Source organism: Ursus americanus, chromosome 12 (assembly GCF_024610735.1).
Source record: "Ursus americanus isolate L20-20 chromosome 12, mUrsAme1.1.p, whole genome shotgun sequence".
Taxonomy (NCBI): Eukaryota; Metazoa; Chordata; class Mammalia; order Carnivora; family Ursidae; genus Ursus; species Ursus americanus.
The window spans coordinates 14,259,477-14,287,063 of NC_142138.1; the positions used below are offsets into that span (position 1 = coordinate 14,259,477).

At 43.9% G+C, this 27,587-nt stretch overlaps 1 protein-coding gene across 4 annotated transcripts in view; it reads right to left on the reverse strand.

The window, feature by feature from the left end:
- DAB1 (DAB adaptor protein 1) overlaps window positions 1–19,304 on the reverse strand; it is a 389,340-nt gene extending 370,036 nt beyond the window's left edge. For all 4 annotated transcript variants that reach the window (XM_087865923.1, XM_087865922.1, XM_045802234.2 and 1 more), the window contains exon 1: window positions 19,176–19,304. The gene's annotated coding sequence lies outside the window, so the exon portion shown is untranslated. The remainder of the gene's footprint in view (window positions 1–19,175) is intronic.
- Window positions 19,305–27,587: the final 8,283 nt, after the last annotated feature.

Below are 27,587 nucleotides of genomic sequence, written 5' to 3' on the forward strand. Positions count from 1 at the left end.
ATTATACAGTAATGACTGACTAGGTAAAAGCTGATAATACATTAAGGTGACACAGTATCTGGGTTGAGCTCCCCACCACCACTCCTGCCACAATGAAAATGAACTAAAAATATATAGACTGATTAAGAAAAGACCCCTAATTTCACGGTACAGTAGATGTTAGGACAAGAAATGAACTTATACCTAGGAGGTCAATCTCATCTTATAGTCGAGGAATATTAATTTGCTGATATGCTTTATGCTGGAGAGTTTAAAGGAAAATTGGCATAAATGGTACTACAAAATTTCAGCCTCTCTTACGAGGCTGAGCAAGAACAGTAAAAAGGAAACTGTTTTAGCCACCGTATTTTATTACACAAAGGGCTGAATCAGAAAATTGAAACATTAATAAAATATTTTCTACATGGACTTTGCTGATGAAATAACTAGCTTCATGCTTTTATGAAGATCTGATATGTTACAGTCACGTTTAAGGGCAGTGAGTCCCTTTTTGTAATTACTAATAGGGACGGTTTAATTACACCCATAAGTCCCAAGATATTGCTGCAATACACCAGCTGGGAACTGAAGTACCCACTCTCCACCAGATTCCTAGATTATCTCAAGTCTGACATATAAATCCCATCAGCTTTGATTCAGATACTTGTAGGAAGGGGCTTAAGCAATATATCTTTTGCCTTATTCATAATGAAAAATAATCACAATAGATGCATCGATTTACTTACCTCATTCACTCTCTGGGGCATAGTTACCTACTTCCAGAGAGGAGAAATTAGCTTGTGAGCATACTGTCATAAACACAGAGTGAGACAAGACACAACCCAAACACCCCAATGGTTTCATCATCGGAAGACTGGGCCCTCCTTGGGGTAAAGGAACGGTCCCGTTAAATGATAAAAGCCTGCTATGTCAATGGACAGCAATTCACAGGACAAAAAAATACACCCTCTCCCCTGACAAACTGCTTTCCTAAGAAGAGAACTGGGGGAACCAAGAATGCTTCAGGATACAGTGCAGCAAATATCAACCGTGCAGCGTGTACCTGCCTGACAACTCCCCTTTGGGGAATCATCCTCTTAACCCAGTGGTAGTCCACGTAGTTTACTGGGGAACTCACTCAGCTCTATATGAACCCGGGCCCAGAGCTGACCAATGGGCATGAATTCTACCTCCCCAGCTGGGACCACAGTGACTGACTCAGGAATGAGAACAAGTTTACCAAGAGCCAGTTCAAGGCCATTCTGTGGATCTGTTGGGGAAAAGTCCTTTCAACTTCTGCTAGGGGCTAGGCTAGTAGGATGTAAGCCCAGACTACTGGTGGCCATCTTTGCCACTACTTGGGAAGAACCCACTAACAAAGCCAATGGCATGGAGAAGGCAAAGCGGACATGTGGAAACAGGGCTGCTTGAGCCCTCAGCTCTAACCATGCTTGCATCCAGAGTGCACTTAGATTTGGATACGCAAGCCAAGGAATTCCCCTTTAGACTGAAGTCAAACTAAGCTACGTTCTTGTCAGAACAGTCCTCACATCGGCAAAGTTTAAAATTTAGCTTGTAAGTTAACATGGTAGCTGGCACGTGACGTGTCCTCTATCAACCCTTTGTCAAAATAAAAAGAATGTACACACGGAAAGGGAAAATCCAGTATTTAAGTATCTGTACCAGGTAAATAAAAGAAAAGGCCAAAAGATAAAGTTAGATTTTTCATAGAGAGGTCTAAAAAACAAACCCCAGCCTATGTCCACTCTACTCTTTGAACCAGAACAGCATAAGCCCACGCTGTGCAATATGGCAGCCACGAGCTCATGGGGCTATTCAAACTAAAATTAACGTTAAAAATTTTTGAAAAAATCAGTTTCTCAGTCACACTAGCTGCATTTCAAATGCTCAACAGCCATGCATGGCTAGTGGCTACTATATTGGACAGTGCAGATATAGAACATTCCCATCCATCATCGCCAAGAGTTCCGATGGAGAACGCTGGCAGGAATCCTGCCCATGTCAGATGTGAGATGCAGTCACTATACTAACCAGAAAATCAAGCTGCCACAAAAGATTGATGAACAGAGATATTCATCAAATAATTATTTATAATAAAAAAGGAGGACCAATAACTTAAACACGCAAGGGAAAAGTTAAATGAAGATTCAGGTCTGTAAAGAAATCTGTTAAAAAGGGTATTTAGAGAGTGTTTCTTAATGGGAACAAGGTGAGTCATCCTTTTTTTTTTTTTAAACAAAAAATAGTGCATTGACCACATGAATTCCACAGAGCAAAATGTTTACAGCAAAAAGAATAGAAGACTAAATATATAGCTCATTTTTTAATATGCGTTCTGTATGCCAACGAATGAGCTACTGCTTCATATGCATTATCTGGTTTAATTACGAAAATATCAGATAAAAGATAATATCCACATTTCTATTTCACAGGTGAGAAAAATAAGACTTATCAAGAATAAATGAAAAAAGAAGCCTGGGTAGAAACCCATATTCATCTGACCTCAACCTCCAGCCTGTTTATCTCTGTAACTCAAAACATTAACAGAGATTGCTTCTGGGTGGAAATATTATAAGTGACTTTTTTTTTCTTTCACATTTCCTGTGTGTTTTCCAAATTCAATAAACAAGGGATTATTTCTTAAGAAAAAAAAATTCTGAAAGAAAAAATACATTAAACTTGACTATAGCCACTACACGGTTAAAAGTAGGCTGCTGTATGCAATGGATTGGTGCTGAAAACGGGTTAATTATGAACACCAGGAGCTTTCATATTCTGCTGAAGCTTCTGTTCAAATCTAATTTCTCAAAGTATATTGCTAGACGCTAATGAAAACCCAAAGAGACACACGCATTCAGGAGATGGATAGCCAATGAATTTTCTGTTGTTTTTATAGTGAACAACTTTTCTATATCCTAACATTTTTATGCCAGCTATGAAAAAGATAAATAAATATTTATGACATTCACTCAATTCCACAGTAACTACTAAGTTGCTCGTGTTCTCACTCTGGTTTGAAATGTGCATATTTTAGAGGCTGGGAGTCAAGGCTCAACCCTAAATGAGAACGCCGCTGAACGCTGTCATTTACAGACCCTAACCCCACTCATTTGACTCGCTACGGGGACTTGCCTTGGTTGCAGGGCATAACAGGCTTAACCAAGGCAGCTGTGGAGTCAGACACACACAGACCTCAGTGCTGCCCAGCAAACAGCGAGGAACACACTGGGATTACCTGGGACCCTGGTTTTCCTGAAGGTTCACCCTGTATCAGAAGCATTTGATCAGGAACAACAGAAAAGGTGATTAAGGAAACACAGAAATAAATGAGGACTGATTTCCACCACCCAACTGTCTTGCAGAAATTTTCCCTTACCAAAAATGGCCCAATTTGCCCCTTGGTATATTGATTGAACTTCCATTTGAGAAAGATTTGTGTAGTCATAGCATAATAATTACCAAGAATAGGCCGGAACCCACCAATGGGTGGTTCATGGGTCAAAATCAGCCCACGGGCCAGTTATCTTTAGCCTACAAATGTTGGGGTTTTTTTGTTGTTTAACTAATTTAGCGGCACATTTTAAAACTGATGGATTTCACATTTAAAAAACAGATTTCTCAGGATTCCTGGGTGGCTTGGTCAGTTAAGCATCCGTCTTCAGCTCAAGTCATTATCACAGGGTCCTGGGATCGAATCCTGTATCAGGCTCCTTGCTGAGTGGGGAGTGTGCGTCTCGCTCTGCCTGCCACTCTCCCTTCTCATGTGCTTACTCTCTCGCTCTCTCTCTCTCCAGCAAATAAATAAATCTTTTTAAAAAAATACCAGATTTCTAACTTTTCTTGAAAAAGCTCAAGTCCTGGCAGCTTTGATCCAGCACTCTCTTATTGCAACCATTGGCTGGAGCTGAACAGTAGATGACCTAGTGCCCCCCCCCAACCCCTGCCCTGGACTGTTTCACTCAGCAATGTCAACTACGTGGCCTTTGTAGGCAACTGAGCTTGCAGGTGGGGTTGTAGGAGGCACCTGAGAGACCAGTAAAATACACTGTACCTGCCACATACACATCTTCATTTCACCTAAATAAATATAACCACATTTCTCCTTAGACGGCTCATTCACCCTGTGTAAGAGGAGAAGGGTAAGAACTGCCCAGAAGGGCACGCAAAGGAAAGGCTGTTTCACCACCATCCACCCAACCACACTCTCAAGGCTAACGTGGCAACGAGGTGCTCCATGAACTGGAGCACCTGCTTACCTTCACGCCCTCACTTTCCCTGGCTCTGGCCACCCTGCCACTTTCTGATTCGTTCATACCAACTCATTCATGGCTCCCCATACATGGAGGTGCCCATCTCTACCTTTACTGTGGTCCCCTGACCTAGAACGTGCCTCCTCCATGCATTTGTTGATTTGTGTCTCCCCCGGCAGACTGCAGTTGCTGTCACATGCACCCAGTATAATACCTGGAACATATTTATTGCAAGAAAGATCCATCAGCAAATTCCAACTCCTTCAAATTACTTTAGATGTTGGCAAAATTCATCGCTCAGCTAATTCTACATTTTTTTGTTGTACTTAGCCACCACGTTGTCAACTGTGTATTTGGGCTTTACAGACCAGTCCTGGATCCTGAGAAGAAAGCCTATGTCTTTTATGGCCCTATCCACGGAGCCCACCATTGCGCCAATACCCTGCTGGAGCTCAATAAACAGTACATGAATGAAGGGACAGAGCACAAAGTACTTCCCCATAAACTGTCACTCTGACAATGGACACAGAGGGAGCGACCCTCCTCACCATCACCCTCAACGTTACCATCACCCTTGCCACCAGCACACCATCTCCATTTGCTAGAAGAGCAGAGACCCAGGGCACACAGCTTTAGGCAAGCACACCGGGGTCCAAAAGCCTGCCTCTGCGTCTCACGTAGCTCAGTGCCGCCAAAGGGGTGGAAAGGACCGGCATCCCAAGGACCGTGATTATTCAATGTGCTGTCACCTACTTCCACACCGTCCCAATTTAAAAACAAAACGAAACAACTGCTGGTTTAGATCACGTCCAAGGCGTCACTGCCATCAGATCAGCAACCTGTAATACACCTGAAGAGAGCGAGCTGAATAATGGATGCATAATTCAATTGCGGTACTGACGTGCCTGACGTCTTTACGTACAGGACGTAGTTCATATCTTCTTCCTCTGGAGTTTTCTGTAAGTTATGGATTAATAAACTTTCCCTAAGAATGCAGACTTATTAATCTTGCAAAATACTCAGAAAAAGAAAATATTTTATTATGCCCATGTAAAGTGGATTATGATAAACAAAGTCCCTCGTGTGCTGACAAGAAATAAAGTTGCTTTCTGCAGCAAATTGTATTTGTGATCCTGGGTGTTTCCTCTCCAGTCAGATGTGGAATAAACAAAGTAACAACCTGTGTGTATCCCAATCTGTGAAGACAATCGGGGCCACCAAGGTCACAGGCAATGGTGACCCAATTTCTGAGGGGAGAAAGAGAAAATTAGCACAGAGTGGCATTTCTTCAAGCCCCTCCTCTTAAAGCTGGGGGGGGGGAAGCAGAGGCAGAGAGAGAGGAGGTCTGTCATCAATCAACGACTAAATTCTCTTCATGATATTGAAGCCTGCCCTTTCAAAGGGCACAGCTGTGTGACTTCGTGCAATCTACTCCACTCTTCCAAAGCCGGAGGGGTGAGGAAGAAAGGGCTGCCGACGCGCACCAGGCACTGTTCTAAGTGCCCTGCTGGCAGAACCATGAAAACAAAAGCAGGAGTAAGAATTCATTTTTCAGTGGAGGCTCCAAGAGTTTAGGGACTTGCCCATGGCCACAGACCTAGTGATTAGTCAGACCCTTGTTTGACCATCTGTAAAATGGGGATGGTGACACCCAACCTGTCCATCTGCTAAGATGAGAAGATATCTGAATAGCTTGTGCGTGTGTGTGTGTGTGTGTGTGTGTGTGTGTGTTTACACGTAATGCTACAAACATGTAAGATGACCACAGCCAGAGTGCAGATTTACCCGTATATTCATTCGCCTGCTGGCTTCCTTCATTCCGTCTAAGTGCGGAGTACTTCGATGCTTGAAGGAACCAAAGCTTCAGACCTAGAGCAGCATGCACGGCAGATGAAGCCCTTGGTGACCCTGCGACCTGTGCACCAGCTCTCCAACCTCAACAGTGCCCACATCCACAGACCGAGTGGGCTGTTGGGCCAGGCTACCGGGGAACCTCCGCCCCTGACCCCACTCTGGCATCCGGTGATCCCAGAATGGCTGTGCTGTTTACCAGGAGCACTGGCCTAGAATTGCCTATGACTGGGCCACAGTTCCACCCCTTCTCCCTCTGTCACGCTGAAATACAGAATACAGGCTCACAATCCAAATGTCCCGGGTCCGATGTGTTTGGAACGCAGAATTTATTTGGCAGTTTAGAAAGGCAGCGTGTCCCCTGTCATACACTTCCCTTTAGGTATTTGGAATTTCCCTAGCTAGGTCTGGAGTGCCCCCCCCATAATTAAATTCATGAATACCTCTCAAACCATATGTATGACTGTTCACACTGAGAGGGCTCCCACTACGAGAGATTATAAGTAGTTTCCTGTCCATTCAGATCAGATCAGGTTTTGCCACTAAATAAATTATAAAAATACTTGGACTTTTCAGAGTCTTCTAGATTTGGAAACTGCGGAAAAGGGACTGTACGGTCCTACTGTTACTGTTCTACTCACCAGGGCACTTGACACGGATGTAGCTCCCCCCCCACCCCCCCCCACCCCCGCCACCAGCAAGACAGATTCAATGCCAGGGGTCCCTCTGACAGTTCGGCAGACAGCGTGGGAGAGCAGCTAAGAGAAGGAGCAGGGCTTCACTTGACTGTTCTCAAGCTCTGCAATGTCAATAAACACTCGTGTAAGAGACTAGTTTTCCTGGTATGGGGTCCAGTTCTTTGCCTGTTTCTCTCTGATCCACTCCTGGCCCTTCCCCTGCAATGCTGGGTGTGGCAGGCAGCTGAGCCCAAGTCCAGTTCCCAGGCTCCCTGGCCAACTGACTTCTGGTTAGGTTCACTCAATGGGAAAGCCCGGCAGGGGACAGGAAGGAAGGAGGAGAAACTAGGGTATCTGTCTCCCTGTCTCCCTCTCTCTCTGCTTCCAGGTGGCATCCCTGGCAGTGGCCCCGTCTCCTGGATGGCTCCCGCACAGCCCTGTGTGGGACCTGCTGCCACCATGCAGCCTCTGCCATGCTCCCAGCAGCCCCAATTCCTGGGCTCCGGGAACAGCGCACCTTCCCTTTGTGCCTAGAGCTCCAGAAGTTCACTTCCTGCTGCTGCTCTGGCACATTCTCAGCTCTTCACACACAGGTGGAATTGTAAGAAATTTTTCCTGTGAAGTTTCCTGTATTAAATTCTTTCTATTAAGCTACCTGGTACGTGTCTCCTGACAAAACGCTCACTGACACAGTGTCTACTGGTAACATGCTTACGTTCTGCTTGGAAGTCCTGATGGTGTGGCTGTTGCAGTTCTGGGGTGTGTCCAGGGACAGTGCACAGAGACACTCTTCCCCCCCCCCCCCCAACATGCAGTGGTTAGCGGAGTTTCCATCTTTAAGCTGTAATTTTAAACCAGCTGCAGGTAACCCACAAAGGAAACAATCACCCAGGTAAAATGTTACCAGGGGATTTGGCAAGGGACTGGGACTAACAAAGTCCTCCTCTGACTGCTCCCCAAATATGCCCTTCTCCACTGAAACAGCGTGCGAGAGAGGGAATAAAGCACATTCCAGCAACTGTGCAAAATCACACTACAAACCTTTAAGTTGGGAGCCCTTTTGTTGTTGATTTCATGCAATTCCTTTGATTTGATTGAAACTGGAAGGACAAGACCAAAAAAAAAAAAAAAAAAAGGAAGCAAAGAAAAGAAGGGAGGGAGGGAGAGAGGACAGGACAGGAAAGGCACAGTTTGGGAATAAAAGGAGCAAAGGACTTGTCCCAGAAGGAAACATTTAAAATGACAACAGAAAGCCCTTATCTTGCTTTCAAAGATTCAAAATAGTTCACTAAAAGGACAGAACTCTTTTCCCTCTACTGCAAAGGAACTGTGGTAGGCATTATAAACGAGAAGGAGCAAGAATCTAAGGTGAACTTCCTTGAAAAGCTAAGCCTATGAGGCATGAAAGACAAGTCAACAGTGCCCTTGGGAAACTCTCAATCTTTAGAGGAATCGAGAGAAACAGACATGGAGCCGAACAACATAAGACATAATGAAGTATGGTGTTTAATAGAGTCTGAGGCTCCAGGAGATACACATGCCTGGGAAAGGCAGGCAGAGGGAGGCATCAAACTTGGCTGAGCCCATGTTGCATGATCTGTATTTTTTTTTTTTTTAAAGGGCAATGTCAGTCCATTCTCCCAACCCCCTTCCTCCCAGGCCCCTCTCCTCCCAGCCATGTTGATTTATGGCTACTGGAATCAAGACTTCTCTTTCCACTGATATACCTGGAGCACTCAAATGTATACAAAACGATATCTGACCTCACTCATACGAACCCATGGATAGCAAAGAGAAAATACAGAGTGTTATCAGGGTAACCAAGTGATCAGCTTCTCCTTCCCATAATTTTGCTTTAATATGACATCCTCTTTTATATCAACCTAAATGAGTACGGCACATATTATCTTCACTCCAGAAAATACAATGAAACATGATGACAGGATGGGAGAGAAAGGAGAAAGAGGTATAACACTCAGCAAGGGGAGAAGAAAAATGTGAAACTGTATCCACACCAATATCCTAGACGTGACTTCTGGAGAGAAATGAGTATCTCTTCTAGGTCCTAAAATATAAATAATATTTGCATGGAAAAAAAGGAGTGGGAGTGGGCTTATGAAAGAATTAATAACATAAGGAATTCCGGAGAAAGAGAGACACAAACAGCAAGAGACAGAGGCAGAGAGAGGAGGTCAGTAATCGGCAGGTAATCATCATCCCGTGGGCCATACGTAGACACCTCTCTTACTGTCCCCATTTTTGCAGGTATGTTAAAATGTCTATGTGTAACAGTGATTCCTCAGATAAAAACTGCCTCAGTATCCCACTACATGATCATAATAGACTTGAGGATATAAGTCAAGGTGATGGGATAGGAAGAATACCGACATGGGTGCAAGGAGACCTGGATCTTTATTCCAGCTCAGCTTGATAACTTGACACATCTTTTGATTTCCCTAGACCTATGGCTGCTGGAGGTAGCAGCAACATTCACTGGCCAGAGATGTGCCTGGAAAGTTGAACCACACAGTACCTACTAGCCAAAATTTGGCCCCAGGCAGCCAGTTGACTATGGCTGGCCTGAAATCCCAGACCAGCGTATCGGGAGCCAGACTTTGGCCCCCAGCCCCCAGATCATGTTACTCATGCTGGCCAGAGTGTCTAACCAGTGAAGGTCTTTGCTATCTCCCTGCACACACCAGGGGAAAACTGAAGACACCTTTCAAAGACCCTGCCGCTTGAATAAGGTGACTGACTGTTACAGGGTTTGATCAAGTCCTTGGAGCCCCATTCTTCACTTCTGCATTCCCACTGGGCCACTGGGACAAAGGACATTCCCTGCTCTGTCCATCTGTGAAAGATGGTGGAGGCTGTTCTGGGCATCAAAGGAGAGCATGTAAGGCACCTAGTAGCTTTTTTTTTTTTTTTTTTTTTTTAAGAGACAGAGAGGTGGGGGGTAGGGGGAGGGCAGAGGGAGGGACAGAATCTTAAGCAGGCTCCACGTCCAGCACCCAGCCCAATGCGGGACTCAATCTCACAATCCTAAAATAATGACCTGAGTTGAAATCAGGAGTGGAACATGTAACTTACTGAGGCTTCCAGGCACCCCAGGCATCTAATACTTTGTAAGCAGTCGGTGAGCGCCATTTTTTTCTCCTCCCCTCCTAATGCCCCACCCTCCAAACCAAGAAATACAGGTGCGATATGATGAAAACTAATACATAATTAGGAAATATTTAGAGATAGCATTTACAATAGCAACTATAAAAATATAAAGCACTCAGAAATAAATCTAATAAGAGTGCATACCTTTATGAAGAAAATTACAATCTTCATTGAAAGACATTAAGAACAAAAAAATGGGGAGAGGTAGCATGTTTATGGCTGGAAAGACTTAGTATCATAATGATATCATCTCCCCAAATTAATCTATAAATTCAGTGTAACTCCAATCAAATCTCAAGAGTATTTTTGTATAACTTTAAAAAAATAAAATGAGTATGGAAGACAAAAAGCCAAAAAAAAGCACCATGACATTACCGGAGAAGGACATTGTGGGGATTTGTCCTGCCAAATACCAAGGCTTATTATAAAGCTATAATAATAAAGAAATGTGGTCTGGACAAAGAGTGGACAAAATATATGCCCAGAAACTGACCCTAAGTGCCTGGATGACTCTTTTCTACACAGAAGAAAATTAGGAATAAAATAAGTTACTACCGCACACCACACACACACACACACACACACACTCCACGTGGATTACAGAACTTAAATGTGAAAGGCAAAACAATAAAACTTTTAGAAGATAATAAAGGAGAATATCTTCAGGACATCAGGGTTAAAAAAAAAAAAGGCTTTCTTAAACAAGACATAAAAAGTACTAACCATAAAAGAAAAGATTGATAAATTCAACTACATTAAAATTACTAAGTTAGATAGCAGAAGGTTGGCAAGAATCCAACTTCTATGTGGCCTATAAATCTATTCAGCTTCCCAAAGGAATAAATTACATTAACCTTTTTGCATTCACTATGTTCTAACAATACACACCATGGCTCAGATGCAGCATATGGTTGGCCCATCTTTGACTTCATCCACAATTGGATTACTGGCACTTCTGGTTTAATTTTAATGTTTGAATGGTTGTGCTTTATATTTAGAACTTGTGAGCATGCATATAATACTGCTCTGAATGTGTCCTCCAATTCCAGATAAGCACCAGCATGTGCCATCATCCTGGTGCACAGGGATCCTGGGCAATCACGAGGGGATGGCGGTCTGTGGTGTCTCTTCCTGACCCTCTGCGCACTCTTTGCACTGCTGATGGTCATTCGAACCCAAAGCTGATTCTCACTCTGCTATCTCCTGGAATTTTACTACTATTCCCAAAACTACTGAGAGAAATCAGTACCAGCAAAATCAAAGAAAGAAAATCATGGGGGTGGAATGTCAGCCGTGATCAACATCCGGCCCCATGGGAAAAGCTAATGTACTATCTCCCATACAACCATGATTTAGTACAAAAAAAGAGTCCTCGCACTGAGCCTACAGGTCTTCCACTTTATCTTTTCATTCTTTCTACCATGCATCCCCCCGCAATATTCCAACATTCACTACATGTTGACAAGTAAACAGTAGTAATTCATGAATACGGGCTAGGATAACATAAAGGGAAAATGTCTCCCAACTACGACGTAGTTTCAGATGGAGCTTTGTCAAGAAGATGTCCCTCACATGTATCAAGAGCGATGCTTCTGCTGACATCACTGTGCCTAATGTTACACCCTGTTACTTGACAAGTAAGTCATTTCTTGGGGTCCTAAGGATAAACCTTCAAAGTATCTAGTGTCTGGGTACTGAGTAATTAATTACGTTGTAATTTACAAATATCCTTTTTGATTGAAAGCACGTGGAGTTATTTTTCCTGTTATTGAAGTGGATAGCTGTTTTACTGAATCACCTATTTTAATAGGGCAGATTTGGGTAAGCAGTTACTGTTAATGAGTCCAAACGATGTCAAGAAAACATGAAAAGGACTTGCAGTCAATAGCTGTTACTATTCATTTACAGATCCGGGTTACGAAACAAAACAAAATAAAAAGCAACAAAAAATGTTTTCAAGATCTCTGATCACAAAGAATTTCAATACTGTCGATGAAAAACAATTACTTTACCCCAATCTTTGTAACCATGTGAACTTAATGTACCACGTGAGAGTACACACTTTTAATTCAATTCAATTCAGCAGAAATGCATTGAGCATCTACTACATTCCAGACACTGTTAGAAGGAGAAGCCACATTTCCTTCTTAAGAGCTTATAAATGTCCTTTATTCCAGGAAAATTCCTATACAAAACAACTACTTCTTATTATCTCTGTAGTGACTAGCTAGAAACTGAATGAGAATTCAGTGGAATTCTTTTTCTCCCAAAAAGAATATTCAAAAGAATTATATGGAATGATAAACACCAAATTTAGGACAGCGATTACCTCTGGCAGAGGGGAAGTAGATATGATCAAAGAAAGGAGACTTCGACTGTATTTACATGGCTTTATTTCTCAAGCTGAATGTACTCAGCTCTTTTGTACTTTTTTTTTATTGTACTGCTTTTACTGTATTTTTATACTTTTTTGTACGTCTTACATATACTATACTACATTTCAAATTACACGTATTACTTTTATGATAAAATTAACTCCTCTTCGTAAAAATCCTAAATGATTACCTACAAACGCATTCCCCACTCTACCTCATAAGACACTAAAAAGGGCTCCTTGAAATCAGGGGGCCTATGGCAAGTAAGTTTAGAAGATCATAATGATTTCAATGAGTTTTCTTTTTCTTTTTTTTTTTTTTTTATACCTGTAGGAAAACTCTGAAGCTTTAAAATGTCAGTAAATACCAAGTCTTAGTAAGTTATGTAATTCAATGCTTTTCAAGCTTTTGGGGGCCTAGAACTTTTTTCCTTCTGAATGTTCTTTCTTTTGAAATACTCATAACCATCTTGGGGAACCCTAGCGTTCCTTGCAACACAATCTGGAGAATGCTCTACAAAATAATCCATTTCGGGTACATATTGTACTTTACAGCCACCCCAACTATGACTGTCTCCAAACCAACAATGAACCTTCATGCCCACCTATCTTTGCCCACACAGTTCTTCCGGTCTGGATGCCTTCAAGTCCTGAGAAATTCTTGGTCGACCTTCAGCTTCCAGCTGAAATGGAATCTCTTCTTTGAAGCCTTCCCCTGGGGACCATTTCCTTTCTTCAGATGTAATAAATTACTCTTCTGGAAGCTTCTAGTGCTGTGCAGATATTTTCTGTACTGTATCACACACTGTGGCAGTAATTTATGCACGAGGCAGAGTGCCTAGATGGCAGAGACTGCACCCTTGCATCATGGTACTGTTCACACTGCCGGGCACAGAGCCAGAGCCAGACACGAAGTAGGTGCTCGAGCAATTATGTGTTAAATGGCCATAGAAGTGATGTCTCTGTGCATGACCTTAGTTAGCTTCCTCAGTTTCTCAGATAGTCCCAAGACATATTCGCAGCTTTTCAGTCTTGACTACCAAATGTGACACCAACAAGAATAGATACAAACCGATCCAAAGACTGAAAGAGAGACAAACTCTGAGGCAAAAACAAGAGGAGACAAAAGAGGGGGAGAGGAAGACTGACTGATGGATGGCTGACCAACAGATCACAAGCGCCCAGTCAAGAAACACGGAGACTGACCGAGAGAGTCAGAAATTGGATCTCAGAGCCATCATACGAGGTTGACGATTTTGGAAGACTCACTGTTGGTGGTCAACAGGGACTGGGGTTCACCCTGAACTATCACATCTGTCTGGGACCACCTTCCTCTCATTTTCATCCTCTAAGCTAAACAACCCATCTTGGCCATCACAAAATTTGTATCATTTTAGCTGTGAGTTGCTCTACTCAGCAGAATTTTATTTGTTTTACTTTCTCTTTATGAGAATCCCCCACTGGCATTGTAGATTGGTTATATGTTGGGTTCAAATAAAAATAATAATAATAATAAAAGCAAGCTGGCGATTTCCCTTCAATAGAATATGCTGCATATTTCATGAAATAGAAGCCAGAGGAGTTTTATGATTCCTGAACCAAAACCTTCCCACATCCGAGAACTAAGTGGAAGAAAAATACAAAGAGCATCTCACAGAAAAAGAAACCCAATCATTTGGGTTTGCTCTTCAACCTCACAGAAGTGTTCGAGTCATTAACTGACGTGTGTGTGTGTGTGTCTGTGTGTGTGTGTAACATATCCTGATATGCACTTCATTAACTGAAATCAGTGCTAGTTTTCATGGACATAAGTGTACTTAACCAGAAGAAGGGTTTTTTTTTCCCATTGGACACTTTTTTTAGTACAGAACATCTAACTGGCTCCTGCTCTTAGTCTGGCAATACCTCCCCTTGCCTCAAGGTTTATTTGTAATCCAGGCTACTTCTCTATCCTGGTATAGGAGACAGTGTCATCCAGAGGAAAGAGCAATGGACAAGGAGCCCAAGAATTCTGGGTTTCCTCCAATGGTGTCTCTCAGCTGTAAAGCTGTGTGTTTCCTCCAACCTGATTTGTTTTCCAATCTGTAAATGGGGAGAGTTGACTATTCTATGACTAGAATCCAATCAATCAAACACTTTATTTTCCTCAAAACAGTTACTGAAAAGGGCGATTCCATGGAGATTTTAGCATTATATGTACTTCCCAATTCCCTTCACAAAGGGTATCTAAAAAGAAGGTAAATATTCAAGGAAATATTTCCAATAAGCTAAAAAACACAAAGCCTTTGCCTGAAATCTTGAACTGTATCTCTTTCTCCCTATCTTCCCGTTAGGAAAAAAATAAAAACAAAAACAGATACTGTTAGGATACTTAGGCCTCAGGATATCAATGACAGAGACCTTTTCATTATCAAAGGGAAGAATGTGGCTTTCATTTGAAGGATAACATTCCTAGCTAAATAGCATTACATACTACTGTTCTAAGCACTTAGTGTTAATTCCTATAATCCTCACAACAATCTTAGGTGGTGGGTACGTTGTTCTATTATAAAGGACACTAAGGCATGGAGAAGTTAGAGAGGTTGGTCAAAACCACACAGCTGGCAGGGCTGGAGGAAGTGGGGTCTGAACTCAGGCAGTCTAGCACCCAAGTCCAGACTTTTAACCACCTGTTATGCCACCTTTTAATTTTAAGAATCTCTGCTTATCACAGTTGGTAACAAACAGCAGTAATGCAATTTCTGCATACCTACTTAATGAATACTTCAACAGCAGAGACGGATGTGAACATACTGACCAATACCTGTTATGAAGTCGCTAGTGTTCAAAATGTCTACCACCAGCCCAATGCCCTGTTGATAACAGAACAACACTCATGTTGTGTTACCGCATCTGACCCTGGGCAAAATCTACAACTTGCTCCTGCAGGAAGTCTATTCCATTCTTCCTGTTAAGTTTTACAACCTCCTTGAGAGATAGCTGGGATCACCCCTCCACTCAGAGGCAGCAATGGTGAGGACAGACCCTGGAACCAGAAAGCTGGATTTAAATCCTAGTTCTAAGAGCAACTGGGTGGCTCAGTTGGTTAAATGTCATCTCTTGATTTCTGCTCAGATCAGGATCTCAGGGTGTGAGACTGAGGCTCACGCTGGGCCCCGTGCTGAGAGTGGAGCCTGCTTAAGATTCACTCCTTCTCCCTCTTCCTCTGCCCCTCCCCGCTCCTATGCACTCTCTCTCTATAAAAAACAAACAAACAAACCCTAGTTCTATACCTTATTGGCTTTGTGACCTCTGACCAGTTACCAACTCTCTGCGGGCTGTTTGCTTATCAATCAAACAGGAATGAGAACACAACTCTCTGCCTCCTATGGTTATTTAAAGATTAAATAAACTAATGCATGCAAAGTGCTTAAAAGGGTACCTGACTCTTAGTAAGTGCTCCAAAAAGGTAAACTATTCTTCTTTTTATTAATAAGAGAGGTGACTTACCGAACATCAGTCAGAAAGTACCTGGATTCGATCCTGGCCTTCCAATTCCAAATATCCTCTCTCCTTAGCAGGACTCCATGCTATGACCAAAAGTTACCAATCCCCTGAGATCCTGTTATATGTCAAAGTGCCAGATGAGACAGTTTTCCCTATCAAATTTACTCAAAGAACATATGTGTAGATAATACCGTCCTTGTTTTGCAAATAATGAAACAGAGGTTCTGAGAGGTCAGGTGATTTATCCTCAATTACTTAACTTAACCAGTGCATTCTTTGTCACAGTAAGCCCTAAACAACATTGAAAGTTCCTGACAACAGCCTTCAATGTATGCAACTTTTTTAAGTGCCATCTAAAAGACATAAACTGTGATTTTCTTGCTTTGTTAGCTTTATTAGCTTGAGAGAGGGATTAAATTCCTGCAAAAACCTAAATGTTTGACTTGAGTGAATTATCAAAATGAAATGCTGCTTCAATTAGATTCTTCATCTGCCTGCAGGGTGGCTCCAGGCATCCGAAAACCACCAAATGCAATTTTTAGGAAGGGCCCTATCAGGTACCAAGCCAAATCCCCCAAATGACTTTGGAGGGCAGAGGGGAGTGCGGACGCAGATTCCTCTCCGGCCTGGGGAGGAGAACAAGAACAATAAGTGATCTCGTCTCTTCCCCACAGCCTCCCACAATGGTGTGTCTTGCAAATGAAACATGCGGTGAAACAGCTTGCGAGATGAGCTTCATCAACAATAAGTAATTTTTATTCAGATTTTATTGTTGAATACAATGAACATGATTAAATGTTTCAGATATGCCTACTCAGACCTTAAGCGAACCACCAAGAAAAAAAAAAAAACCTAGTAAAAATCATCCTCTAAATCGGCTCTAGGAAGAGATTTAATTGCCAACTTGATGCTTAAAACTGAATTCCCACTTGATAGCCGCACTGCTCCCAAGACAGTAGCAACACGTTTGCACTTCCCACCTCGGCCTCTGCTCTCATCCCTGCGATCCCCTCAGCGTCGCCAAATAGTTACAATGTCAGTCTTTCAAATCACAGCATTTTGAACTCCCTAAACCTTTATGAGGGCCTCTGTGTATGGAAAAGAACAACAGCGCTTCAAAAGCTATGTCTGCGAGTTCTTCAATACTCCATTTGAATGCTGGGGTTTCAATCAAGGACATCAGCAGACAATTTCTGATTACTTAGAAGTTGACTTTCATACAGCTTTGATTAGGTTGCCCTTCTCAATAGGAAATCAAGAAAATCTTTGATCCCTTTCAGGTTCCAGAATTGTCACCAAGCCCTGTCAGGATAGGAAGTGAGAGAGATGGGGGAGGGGGGTGCTGTGGAGTGTTCCTACTCCGGCCCAGCTCTCTCCCCCCCCCCTCCCCCGCACATCTATCTTCCTGCTTGTACAATTCAGGGTTCCATCCAGAATCACTCATCGTTGAGATAATAAAAACAATGCGTGCTAATTCAGGGGGTGGGGATGGTTTATAATTTTACGGATTCCCTGAAGACCTATAATTGGCACATAAATGTACAAACGTGAACCGGATAATTAGGGGGTTCTGAACGTAAGCCACCTTTAATTTATATGATTACTTGAAAACATGTTAAGTGTTATGAAGTGTCAGCGGAACCCCCACAAGGCCTTTATCCAAAACCATCAACATTGTGAAAGTGCGTGAAACCGGCCAGCAGGAGGGGAGAGGAGGGCGGGAGACGCGATAGCAGATTCGCGCTCGGGTCCCGGAAACTCGCTGGAGCGGCGTTAGTAGCATCCATCTCGGAGGACTCGCTCGCCCGACCGCCCAACCGCCTGACCGCTAAGCTCCCGGGCAGCAAAAGGCACACTCGCTTCGGCAAGCTTTCCCCTCGCGGCTCTTTCTAACCGACCTAAGCCCAGTCGTGCGTCGGCCTCCAAATGCTCCCACAGGCACCGACCCATGCGGGCAAGCAACCACGCTCTCCGACACTCGCCCGAGCGCACGGATGCCCGCGCCGAGGCGCTCTCCGCTCCGCCCGCCGCCGCCGCTCCTTCAGCTACAGCCAGCGCTCGATCGCCAAGCGCCCCGGCCTCCCCACCCCCACCCCCATTCCTTCAGACTCTCCCAGCCCAGGCGGAAGTGCCCAGGCAGACCCCCAACAATGAGGACTTGTGTGATGCAGTTGGGGGTGGCGAGTAGTTTAGAGTGAAACATACACAATCTGGCGGGTCCGGGAGCAAGCAACGCAGGAGCCAAGTGGCATCAGCCTCTCCAAGCAGCTTTCCCTCGTGCCGACTCGCTCTTCCCCCACCCCCGTCCGGTCACCAGCACCACCAAGGGGGAAAAAAAAAAGGCGCTTTAAAAAGTGAAGAGAAAAGACGCGCCCTCCCACCAGGGGTCACAATAATACTCCGCGGGACGAAACCAGCCAGAGAAGGAAAGTCTCGGCTGCAGCAACCACCTCGTTTTAAAATTTACTTTGTACACTCATCCCACGGCCCCTTTCCGACGCGCGACACAACCTCCCCCCATCTCTGACTCCCTGCGTCCAGGTTCTCTCAGCGGTTGAGCCCTCCTGTTAGGGCTTCTTTATGAACCGAACCACGGGGATTTTAAAGTTTACCCAGTAGGGAATAAAACAAAAACAAAAAACCCTGAGCTCTGCTTCCCAGGCACAGCGTCGAGTCTGGAGAAGAAACCGTGAGGGGCGGGCCAGGGAGAAGAGGTATCGGGGCGGTTGGGAGCCTGGGAAATGGGACAGAGCGGGGAGCGGCAGAGAACTGAGTCGACGACAGAAGCAGGAAGGGCTGGGGTCCGGGGAGACGCGGGGTCCAGCTCTGAGGGTGTCTGCGAAAAGGCAGGGGTTAGTGGGAGAGACCCGCTTGTTCGACAGTTCCGGGCAGAGCCGTAGCTCTGCGGAGGAGTAGGGAAGAAGGTCCGGCCCGGGGACGCTGCTAGGAAGTCAGGGAGATGGGCTCGGGAGCACCGGGGAGGTTTTGGAGTGGAAGGGAGGGCTCAGGGGAGGATAGAGCTGGGATGGCGGCACGGAGGAGGGAGCAGGGGGTCTCGGAGAGGGACGAGTGTTTGGGGTGAGGACGTCTGGAGAGAAGACGCGCGTGGTCAGAAGTAAGGAGACTGAGGGTGGTGAGGGAGAGCCAGAAGGAAGGAGAGGTCGCTCCTTTCCCCCCAGCAAGAGGAGGGAGCGGGCGGAAAACTGCAGTCGCCATCCCCGCAACAACCCAGCCAAACTCCCACGACGGGCGCCCCAGGAACCCTCCTCCGCGCCTGGGGCCCCGGCGGAGCCGTCCGGCGCCGGGTCCCCTCCTCCCCCGGCACCTGCCCGCGCTGAACTCGGGGCTGCGATGGCCCCCGCAGCGCCTCACCTCCGCTCGCCGCGAGCATCCTCCTCCGCTGCCGCAGCCGCGCAGGAAGCGGTTCCCCATGCCCGGCGGGCGGCGGCACTCAGGCGCGCTCTCCAGCCCGGGGAAGCCCCGGCGAGCGCCGCGCTCGGTCCATCCTCCCCGGGAGCCACGGGCCAGCGTCAGCGCAGGGGGAGGAGACCGCCCCGCGCGCAGCCCCGCCTCCTCCCGCGGCCCCCGCCCCGTCCGCCCCCGCGCCCGCCACGCGCCCCGCGGCGTAGCTCACCTGCCAGCTCACCTGCCAGCTTCCTGGCCGCCGCCTCCTTGCCGCCCCGCGGCGCGACCTTCGTCCGGGCCTCGCTGCTCCGGCTTCGGCTCCCGCTCCCGCCCCGGCGCTCTCCGCGCCGCCTGAGCGCGCTCCGAGAGCTTAGCCGAGTCGCGACGGCGACGGGGAGGAGGCAGAGGGAGCGAACGAGCGAGCGGGGGCGCCGCGGCTCGCGGTCGCGCCTCTGGAGCCCCTGCGCTCACTCCGCATCCCGGCGCGGACGGAGGCGAGCGGAGCCAGGGGCGTGGGGTGCCCGTCCCAGCCGCGTCGCGGGGAGCGCGTGAGGGAGAGAAGGGGTCAAAGCTCCCAGCCTCGGCTTTCACAAAGTAGCCAGTGGTTTTCGCCACCACCACCACCACCACCAGCAGCAGCAGCGGCGCCCTCCCGACCTCCCTCATTTTCCCCTGGGGTCGACTCTTTTGTCCAAGCCTCCAAACTTACGCACTCCCAAGTACAGAGTGCCCCCGGGGGCAAGCCAGGGGCGGGTTCGGCGAGGGCCCATTGCCCCCTCGCCCCTTCGCGGGAGGGGGCGCTAGCTCCCAGCGGCCAACGCTGGTTCGGCAGCCCTGCGTCTCCACTGAGGCTCCCCAGGAAAAACTGGGCAAGGGGAAGCGGGAAGGCTTGCGTCGGTTACGTTGCCCTCAGTCCTAGGAAGGGACTCACGCCCCTGAGGATATGCGGGCCCGTTCGCTCGCCCCACGCACGTTCTCAGGATGCTCGGGAGAAGGCAATCTGCAGGTTCGAGTCGAACACGCGACCTGCACGGAGAAGGCCCCAGCCAGGACACAGTTGCTCCCGCCCTGGGGCCCTAGTTTACAAAGCTGCCAAGTTGCAGAAAATACTGCGTTGGTCTGAAAATCTTCTACCCTGAGATTGGGTTCAACTCCAGTAAATGTCTGTTGTGGTATAACCTGTCTCCAGATGCCAGAATGCCGGATGTGGGAGAGGAAAAAATCAGATCAAGTGTTGCCGTTGGAGCACGGCCGAAAAAGGGAAGGAAGAAGCAGGCAACAGTTCCTCAAAAAGTTTATTTTTATCTTTTTAGGGACCACACTCCTGTCCTCCAGCTGTGTAATAATAAACCTAATGTGGCGGATTTGGGGTTTTTGTTTTTTGTTTTCCCCTCATAGCTTCTGTCACTCACCCATGAAAATTTAATGAAGCATTTAGGGTTATTACCCCCAGAGTCAATGGGCTAAAAATATTTAGCCTAATGCACTCCTTGTGGAGCCAATACGTCCATAGCTGGTACATACAAAGTCATCGAGAGACCCTCCCTTTCTGCACAAAATTCACGACCCATTAAACTTATTCCGTAATAACAGCTTCTGTACAAATGGAAGCCCAAGCAAAGGGAGGCTGTCATGCTCCTCCTGAAAAGATAGCAATTAACATAGAGACAAAAAAAATTGGTGAGGTCATTGGCAGGATGCAATCTTGGGAGAACGGTTGATCAGAGGAAACTCCCAGCAAGGTAGGAGGGAGGTGCCACCCTTGGTACCACTGTTTCTATCCACTTCTGGATGTGACCAGGACATCTAAAGGCAAGAACCAGGGAGAGGCTCAAGTCTCTCCAACTTTTCCGAAGTTCTAGGAAGTGGGAAGAGTTGCCACCAAAAGCTTATGATTCATTTAGTAGGAAGTTCAGGCTCACCAGGCAACTCTATTAAGATTACTAAAACACAGGGCACCTGGGTGGTTCAGTCATTAAGCGTCTGCCTTCGGCTCAGGGTATGATCCCAGGGTCCTGGGATTTCTGTTTTCAAATGGGGTTAGGATTACGGACTTTGAAGGGAATGCAGGAGACTGAGTTGGCCAAATAATAGAAATGGAAGAGGATTGTGTAAAACTCTCTATTCAATGTTGAACAAGGTCAACCATAGAGACTGGGCAAATTCCCATTACATCCAACAGGGGCAACAGGGGCAGCAGTTCCCAAGTCCAGGCTGGAAGAAAGTGGAATATATAGATGGTAACTGCCCACAAGCTGCTCACCAAGCACTTGGTGAAGACGCTAGTAGTCTTCTGGGTTAAACCAAACCAAGTCTTAAAGCACTATTTTAAGTTACTATGCTAAACATATCAAGAAAGAACACACCTAAAAGGGTATTGTTTTCTTTTCTTCTATTTTATTGACAATGTCCTTTCTACTGAGTGTGGCATAAAGAAAAAAATCAATAAACAATCCTTTACCATCTACTCTGAGAAACAGCAAAGTAATAAGAAGAACAGCAAAGATGTATGCATCGCTAATTATGTTCCAGGCACTGTTCTGGGTGTTTTCCATACATTAACTCATCTAATCTTCATGACAGCCCAGTGAGAGAAATATCCCTTTTAATGTGTACTGGATAGACTGTCAACGTTGGAATCTGATGGGCCTGAATCATCTTTGATAAGTTACTCACCTTTCTGCACTTCAACATTCTCCATTCTACGATGGTAATACCTGCTTCATGAGATTGCTGTAGGTTAGATAATGCAGTGGACATGGCTAGCACTAAAGAAACGGCCTGGTAAACATCGGTTCTCCTTCTAGAATAGTGCCAAAATAGTACATTTTAAATCAACAAGCATTTATGGCGTTCCTTTTATATATCGGGCCCTGTGCTAGGCAATGGGAATGACAATAAATCAGAACAGACGCTGCCTTTTAGGAGCTGTGAGTCAACTGAATTAAAACCCAAGGGCATGGGCAGGTGGATGGGCGCACAGGAGTTTTATTGAACTTCACATAATTCATCCCGATGCACCTGATTCTCAGGTTATGCAGAGGGGCAGCCTGTATGAGTCCTGTTTAAAATTGACCCATGATTAAAAGTAAAACAAAATGTCAGAAATCATAAATTCAATTAGCAGTAATTATTCCCCCAATGAAAGGAATGGAAAGTAGCTCATTTTTTGTATTATATATTATTTAAAACTCAGTTTATTCCTATATTTTTTCCAATAAATAAATATATTTGTGCCATAAGCTCTGGGAGTTTCAAACACAAATTATTACATAGCCATTGTTTATCAAATAGTTCCTAGTGCTTGCATATGCCAGGTATATGCTAATATTTCTATACACATAAAGCTCTCAAATTAATAAAATTTTGAATAATGTTCAGTAGGAACATTTCCACCCAGCTTACTAGAGACATCATGTGTTCAAATATACTAGCATATAGAATGCACAAAATTTCAAAGGTTAATACCTAAAGTATATAAGCCTCGCACAGACCCTTTCGTTCAAGTTCATGTTAACATTCGGATTCTATTCCTTTATTCAAAAAGTGTTTGCTGATTGTCTACACTATACCAGGCATAATGCTCGGCATTGGCAAAGAAAGAAAACAAAAAGAAAAAAAACAAAAACAAAACTTACTCCCAAGCAATTCAGAGGCACATGAAGGCCATACATCATTATGTTGCATTCCAATACATGCTATGGTAGTGGTAAGTACAGCATGCTAGGGGGACAGCAGATAGGGGCATTTAACACAGAGTGGGATGTTAGAAAGACTTCATGAAGGAAGTGATTCATCTCGAAAGATAACCAAATAACCAAATGAAGCAGGGAAAGGTATTTCAGGCCAAGAAAAAAGAAGGTGCAAATTCTTTCAGGGGGGTGGAGGGGAGTGGATATCGTTGACTATATATAGGGAAGCAACATAAACAAATTTTAAAGGGTCTTGTTTGCCATATTCAGGACTTTGGAATTTACTGTGAAAGAGATCAGAGTTTTTTAAAAAGCAGGAATCAATATTTTGCAGACCTTACATTAGCCACATTGCAGATACGTTTCTTCTATGCCCTGTACTCAAGTAAGATGCTATTTCTCTTCTGAGGTTAAAAAAGAAAAGAAATTTCTATAAGCCTTCATCAAAACAGAAGGTCCCTTTTTTTATGATGCTGGCCTTTCTTGATTCCAGGGAAAGGTTGTGTGGCAGTATTATTATTAAACTTGACTCTGGTTTACGGTTGCTATAAATAGCCCTTCTTTTATTTTTTCAAGGAGGGGGTGGAGGAGGCTAGCAACACTGCAATTGTATTTATGCCACCAATCTGCTCTTTTTAGCTAAATGCACAGTAGAAACAAAGCAGAGAGCTAAAACGATCATCAAAAGGCTCTTAAGTTCCAATACAAACCCCAATTTTTTTTTCCACTCATATAGTGGAGCTTAAGATGATGTTAGTGCTTGAAAACAGGAGACTAGAAGCTATCAGAAAGACCAAGTTTCCCGTGCCTAGGGAGTACGAGAACAGGGAAAAATCAGAATGCCATAGGATACAGTGTCATGTTTTCTATGGCTACTATGTTCAAGTTAGGACAGATATTTGGTTTTTTGCCTCTCTGCTCCCGTTCCTCCTTCATTTGTAAACACCACTCAGATTTGGAAACACCATTTCCCCCATTCAATGATTTTGTTTCCATTTAGATTTGGTAAAGTTGACCCAACTCCCAGCTCCAGGGATCGACAGGAGCAACACATCCATTGGCCACAATTCAGGAATGGTCCAATAGACCCGTGTACTTTTGCTAGAGCAACTAGGGAAAATGCTTTCTCCTTACCACTGGCCCAGAAAACAGAGAGATCGTAAGCTGGTAGCTGTAAGAACCCATTCCATAAGAAAAGCCTTCAGAAATCAAGGAAATACAAATCAAAACCACAATGAGATACCACCTCACACGGGTCAGAATGGCTAAAATGAACAACTCAGGAAACAACAGGTGTTGGCGAGGATGTGGAGAAAGGGGAACCCTGTTACACTGTTGGTAGGACTGCAAACTGGTGCAGCCACTCTGGAAAACAGTAGGAGGTTCCTCAGGAAATTAAAAATAGAGCTACACTACAACCCAGAAATTACACTACTAGGTATTTATCTGAAGGATATAAACATAGTGATTCGAAGGGGCACATGCACCCCAATGTTTATAGCAGCAATGTCCATAAGGGCCAAAATATCCAGAGAGCCCAGATGTCCATCGACAGATGAATGAATAAAGAAGATGTGGTGTGTATATATATATAATGGAATATTACTCAGCCATCAAAAAGAATGAAATCTTGCCGTTTGCAACGACATGGATGGAACTAGAGGATATTATGCTAAGCAAAAGAAATCAGTCAGAGAAAGACAAATACCATATGACTTCACTCGTACGTGGAATTTAAGAAACAAAACAGATGAACATAGGGGAAGGGAAGGAAAAATAAAATGAAAATAGAGAGGAAGGCAAACCGTAAGAGACTCTGAACTCTAGGAAACAAACTGAGGATTTCTGGAGGGAAAGTTGGGGGGGGTGGGGGGGGAGGGAGAATTGGGTGATGGGCATTAAGGAGGACACGTGATGTAATGAGCACTGGGTGTTCCATGCAACTGACAAATCACTAAATTCTAACCTGGTAACTGGTGATACAATGTATGTGAACTAAATTGAATTTAAATAAAGAATTAAAAAAAAAGAAAATCCTTCAGAGAGTAAAACGAACAGAGAAGAAAACAGACTAAGAGGTGAGAAAATAGAGATGTATGAGGAAACTCAAAGAATGTTGGTTTAGTCATGCTTGAAGCTAACTACCATCCCCCCCCCCCCGCAGATTTTTCAATATGAGCCAAAATATTCCCTCTATTACTTAAGCAGGTTTGGGTTAGGTGTTTTTTTTTCCCACTTTTGACCAAAAGAATTCTAATATACCATGTATTGTTATGAACTTTCTATACATTAATCCAATTTAATACTTAAAGAACCCCAAAAAACTATTTGTATATTTTTATACTTAGCCTTGTTCTGAGGAAAACATGAATTCACATTTTATAGGTTAAAATAAACTCAGTTTAAATATCTTACCCAAAGTTACACAGTCAGACCAACAGAAAATGAAAAATTTAAATGCTATTTATAAGAGCATGTCACAAAGTAGGAGTAGATTGACAAAAGTCATGCAAGATTTCTGCCCAAAACTTACAAAATTTTAAGGGCAACAGTTAAAGAAGACCCAAATAAATGGAGAACCTTACCATATTCATGCTTTGGAAAACTCAATGTTGATGTCAATTCTCCCCAGATTTAACTATACGTTTAGTACAAACCCAATAAAAATGCCACCACATTTTTTCAAGAAATTGACAAGCTAATTCTAAAATGTATGTAAGAATGCAAAGGAACTTAGAATAGCCAAAACAATCCTGAGAAAGAAGGGCAAAATTAGAAAGCTTATCCTATCCGATTTCAAGACTTACTATAAACCTACAATAATCGAGACAGTACAGTCTTAGCATTCAGGATAGATAAAGTGATCAATGGAACAGACTAGAGAATCCAGAAATAGAACAACATATATGTAGTCAATTGATTTTTTTTTTTTTACAAAGGTGCCAGTGCAATTTATTGAGGAAAGAAAAGTCTTTAAAGTATGGTATCGGAACAAATAGACAAACATATGGAAAAAAATAACCTCTATCCTTTCCTTCCACCATATATAGAACAATATACAATCACTAAAATAGTAAAGATTCTAGAAAAGAACTATAGAGAGGATCCTCCTGATTTAGAGGTATGCACAGATCTCTTAGACAAAAAAATCATTGAACATAAAAGAAAATATAATTAATTAGACTTTATCAAAATTTAAAACATGTGATGATCATAAGACAGCATTAAGGAAATTAATGGTAAACCACAAGCCCAGAGAGAATATTCAAAATACATACCTGACAAAGGGCTTAAATCCAGAAAATATAAACAACCCCTATTAATTAATAATAAAAAGATAAGCAACCTAATCAAAATGGAAAAAACACTTGAACAGACACTTTACCAAAAAAAAAAAAAAAGATATATTGAATAGCCAATAGGCACATGAGAAGGTGTGTGACATCTTTGATCATAAAGAATATGCAAATAAACCATAATGAGATATCGCTTCACACCCAGTAGAACGGCTAAAATTTTGGAAGCCTGACAACATTCGACTGGTGAGGATGTAGAACTCCCATGTTTCCAGTGAAAGTGTACAATGGTGTCACCGTGTTGGAAAACTAGCCAGCACTTTCTTATCAAGTTAAGCATACATCTATTCTTTGGACATTTATAGGTGTTCCACTCCTAAGGATTTACCCCTGATAAATAAAACAAGTACACACACACACACACACACACACGTAATGCACACACATACACACAAACATATATATATATTAGAAGGTCTATAGCATCTTTACTTGTAATAGGTCAAACTGGAAACAACACAAATGTCTTTCCACAGGAGGATGGATAAATAAGTTGTGGATTGGTCATATAGTGGAATACTGCTACGCAAGAAACAGAATTACCTACTCAAGAGTACAGCAACATGGATAAATCTTTTAAAAATATTGAATGAAAGAAACCAGACACCTAAAAGAACATTATTATGATTCCTTCTATGTGAAAATAAAGAATAGGCAAATTAAATCTATGATGAGAAAAATCAGAACACTGGTTGCCTCTGTGGAAGGGGGTTGTTTGGAAAGGGGCACAAGGTACTTTCTGGAATAATGGAATATACTCTATCTTTAATGTAGTGTTGGTTATATAGGCAAATACATTGACCAAAACCGGCCAAACTACTCTTAAGATCTATGCATTTCAATATATATTTATTTCATGTTACTTTCAAAAATGTTAGAAGAGCAAGTGCAGAGGAAGTGGAGCAGCCAATCAGAGCCCACAATCCTTATGGGAACCACTCCATATGTGGCCCAACGCAGATATCTGTGCTAATGTTGCAAGTTCTAAATGAAATGTTACACTCTCAACAAAAAGAGTGCTCTGGGTTATGTTACCAAAGCGATATGTGTGTGTGTGTGTGTGTGTGTGTGTGTGTGTGTGTGTGTGTGTGTGTGTGTGTGTGTTTAAAGTATCCTTTAAAATACAATAATGCAAGAATGGTCAGGCCAAAATAGAGTACCCCTCACAAAACAAAAGTACTGTCCAGCAATGCTGTGGGTGTCACCAGAAGGTAAAGAATTTCCTGGCACCGGAGCTAATCAACTATAGGTTGGATGATGGCTTAGCAGAAATTGGATAGACAAATTCAAGCTCCAGGTTGTGGAAGTGAATGGAGGAATGGAATCCTGAG